Source organism: Notothenia coriiceps, unplaced genomic scaffold (assembly GCF_000735185.1).
Source record: "Notothenia coriiceps isolate Sejong01 unplaced genomic scaffold, NC01 NC01_scaffold00006301, whole genome shotgun sequence".
NCBI classification, from domain to species: Eukaryota; Metazoa; Chordata; class Actinopteri; order Perciformes; family Nototheniidae; genus Notothenia; species Notothenia coriiceps.
In genome coordinates this window covers 1-4,060 of record NW_011339002.1, presented here as the reverse complement: position 1 = coordinate 4,060, position 4,060 = coordinate 1, and the positions used below count along the sequence as shown (strand labels likewise).

At 39.4% G+C, this 4,060-nt stretch overlaps 1 long non-coding RNA gene across 1 annotated transcript; it reads right to left on the bottom strand.

The window, feature by feature from the left end:
• Positions 1-1,644: 1,644 nt before the first annotated feature.
• On the bottom strand, positions 1,645-4,060 carry LOC104943586 (uncharacterized). Its single transcript, XR_798123.1, has 3 exons — positions 4,020-4,060; positions 3,002-3,068; positions 1,645-2,270 (listed from the first exon to the last, which is right to left on the bottom strand). It is a non-coding gene; the product is annotated as an uncharacterized lncRNA (long non-coding RNA).

The following is a 4,060-nucleotide window of genomic DNA, read 5'->3' as shown; positions in this document are numbered from 1 at the left end:
TCTTCCCGGGGGAGCATGCCCCCGGACCCCCCTAAAGGAGGCGACGACCCCCCTAAAGGATGTTCGGTCCATCCCCCACTTGTAAAAAAATTGCACTTTACCCCTGCACCCCCCAACAACTCCTGGGCTCAGCCCCGAATCTCCTACAATCCTAAATCCGCCACTGATCTCATTGGTGGTTGTAGGGTAATGGTTTGGTCAAATGAGTTGTGATTGGTGAAGATGATGCGAGACTTTAACTCCCCTGCTTTTGCGGAAATGACCTTTGAATATTTTCAAGTGCTTACCGGTAATTCTTTATTAAGGTAATGTCTACCCATTGCTGCTGTAGCACTTTAGAGGTTTTAGTCAGATGATCAAGTTGAAAAAAAACTCAGATTTCCACATTCATGCAGCAAAAATATTTCAAATGTAAAAGGTTGGTTTTTGGATTTGAAAACGGTGACTTAGTAGAGAAGATGGAAGGTCAAATCAGAGAGGGAAAATATATATTATTTTTTTCACACTTAAGTGATTGAATGAGAATCGGTTTAGTTATAGAAATAGCATTACAATCAACAATACCAAACATACTTTAGACCAAGGTTATAGCCGCTTGAATCGTTGAGAAATGATGGTGGTTGCTCATTCAACACTATTTTCAAAAAAAGACATGTATTCCAAGGGGCACACAATCTTTTTGAGAGAGTCCTCTAAAGGCAGACATACAATGGACAGTTAAAAAAAGATAAAAAATGGAAATGGCCGACAGTGTTTTTTTTTTAATTATTCAATACATTCTTCTTTTTTCAAAAACTGCAATGCAACTCACAAACGTTCAGTTCACTGTTGTTGGTAACAGAGTAACCTCCAATCTTTGTTTTTGAAAGAAAATACGTTTTAAATCCAAGTTACTATATTTAATGTTGTCACCTTGTGCTTTTACTTATTAAGACCTTCACTACAAAGCATTTGAAGGATTTCAGACCAGAGGTGGATGAAGTACTCAGATCTTGTCCTTGAGTAAAATTAGAAGTAACAGAGTGTAGGAATACTCTGTTACAAGTAAAAGTCCTTGCAAATGTTACTCATCACCCTTGTTGTACCCAGAGCATTTAAACCTCATAATCAATCTGTCCCCGTTTAAGCTCATGAAGATGAGTCGACAGCCATCCTTCTCAAAGCCTGGGGGAAAGAAAATCTAATCACTTTTAAAAAAGACAATACTATTCTCAAAATGTAAGTCAGTCTCTATTAAAGTGGACAGAACGAAAAACAGCCAGACACACATTTATGGGTTTCAATAATCTGGAGAAATACAATCACATGCAGCCTCTGGGCTTCGAAGACAAAAGTTGAGAAAAAAACTGATTTGGCTGAAAAACAAAGACAGCGCAAGGCATTTTCTTACACAACTTGCATTTCTTAAAAGATCTGCGGGAGCAAATATAAAGCTTTTCATGCTGGGATCCAGCGGGGCACTTTGTTTACTGTTAAGATGTTCGATGGTGGAACGATCAACCCGCTGTGCGCTGACATTTTCCCCACAAAATATGGTAGGACTGAAATAAAGCATCTCCTGCTGAAACAACTCTTCCAAATCCTTTCCTGTTTTTAAATTCAGTTTGGACCCTTTTTGTTTCTTTAAGGACAAAGAAGCTACTGTTACTGATGAAGAACTCCGTTTTTTATTAAAGATGTTTACAGCTTTTAAAAAGGTTATAAAGGGTAGCCTCAAATTGTATGAGTGACATTATGGAAAAAATATATCAAAGAAATAGCTTTCATATAGGACATAAATCCGTTTTGAACATGTTTAAATAAATCATATATGAGTTCAAATCCCAAACAACTGACATGTGTAACGTACATGCACTTGCAAAATGGATTGCCGCCATTTCAAATAGAAAAACATAATCCACTCCTGGTCAGATCAACATAGAACAGAACATCTTGTTTTAGGAAACCAACATCTCGTTTATTTTATTCATTTGAGGTTATCGTTGTTTTTATTTCCCCTCCATGAAAGTCTCTCGGGATGGATTATTCAACAGATAAAGCTGAAACAGTTTTTAATGAAGTAATGCCGTATTGGCTTACACACTTCATCACATACACATCCACCTTTACATCCGTTTGTTTATCTGTTTAGAGTGTGTGTGCACAGCTTCCACAAAGGCACCCACGTTCTCGGGGTCCATGTCGGGGTAGAGGCCGTGGCCCAGGTTGGCGATGTAGCCCCTCGTCCCGAAACCCTCCAGCATCTTCTTCACAATCTTTGAAATGTGCTCCTGATGAAGAGAAGGGGGATTTTATAATCAGGCGTGATTCAACCCCAGCTGGAGAATATCTGTAATAGTTGAGATATTCTTTGGAAGAGGAGCAAGTTTAGGAACTTCTAGCAACAAGTTATTTGTTAACGGAAGTTTTTCAGGATGAATATCAGCATTTATGCGTGAATATAAATAAGATTCACAGCATGTTGGCAGGTGCTGACAATAGCAACAGATGAAACTTGAGAAAAGTTTAGAAGACAACAGGGTTTTGTTATTTTCATGTTTTATCACAAAACAATAATATGACTCTACTCTGGACCCATAAATGGCAATTAACGCTGAACCCTATACAGACAGACCTCAGTTATGCATGTTTTATGACATATTATAAAGTTATAAAAAACCAAAAATGTATTTGCATAAGGACCAAAGATTGGTGTTTTGCCAGAGCAACACGATACATTCATTAGGAGAAAGAGCAGGATGATGACCACCTGACCCTCTTTTTCTGGGTTGCTACTGAAATATATATGTTATACTAATTCATTCACTGTAATATTTGTATATTTACAGTATGTCTTATATCTGTGTTTAACTCTGTTATTTCTTACATTCATTTAATGCAATGCCTTTTAATTATCTCCTTTCAGAGGGACTGCAGTGTTACTGTGTTTTGTCTTTTCAAAATAAAGTCATAAAACAGTTAGGTCTCTGTCTATGAGACACCGAGTGGGGGTGGGGGTTACCTTGGGAGCGTAGAGAGCACAAGGGTCCATGTTTCCCTGCAGGCTGACCTTCCCTCCTGTGCGCTCCCTGAATGAACACACACACACACATACCATGTATACATCACATTGACTTACATGCATTTCCTGGAGACTTATCCTAACCAAGTCTTCACCCTAACATTAATGATTCCCCTCATGGGGACCTCCATTTTGTCCCCATAAGGGAGGCGAGTCCCCACACGTGACTGTGTAAACAGATGTAGGTCCCCACAAAGATAGTAATGCTAGGACACACACACACGCACATTTTTCATTGTTATATTGTTACATCATCACACAAACATTGTGACAGCTCACACACACACACACACACACACACACACACACACACACACACACACACACACACACACACACACACACACACACACACACCACTAACTCCAGTGCCCGTTAGCTTTTTCAAACTTGTAAATTCAATCTGAGTTCCAACCAAAACTAGCTTTTCTGCCTGTGTTTAAGATTCAATGTCTAAAGAGATATATATGGAATGTGATCATGAATACGTCTGTAAACTAGGACAGAGTTGTTACGAGGTTTAAATGGACTGGGTTCAACCAGTGTAATGAGAACTGTTTTCATTCTTTCTGTTAGCTTTGGTAGAGAAATAGAGTTAGAAAGTCTAAAGACATATCGATGGAATGTGATCATGAACACGTGTGTCTATGCATGAAGTCTAAATAAATACAGCTCCAGCCTCAAAGTCCTCTGTCATGGTGAGACAGCAAAACACAATCTTAAAGCTGAGTTCATCTCAGCCAGTCTCTGCAGATATCGTAAACCATGCTGGAGTCTTTCCTGAGGAGCAGGTTAACCATTAGTGACCTCTCGCCCGTCCCTGCTTTGTCACCGGTTGCAGGATTTATGTCAACAAACGTCTGTTTCCTGCTCCGCTTATCAAATACTTAACCTGTTGGTTAGTGTGTGTGTATGTGTATGTGTATGTGTATGTGTGTGTGTGTGTGTGTGTATATACCGTGCTGCTTTTGGGTCAACGGTCCAGTCCAGCCCGACCAC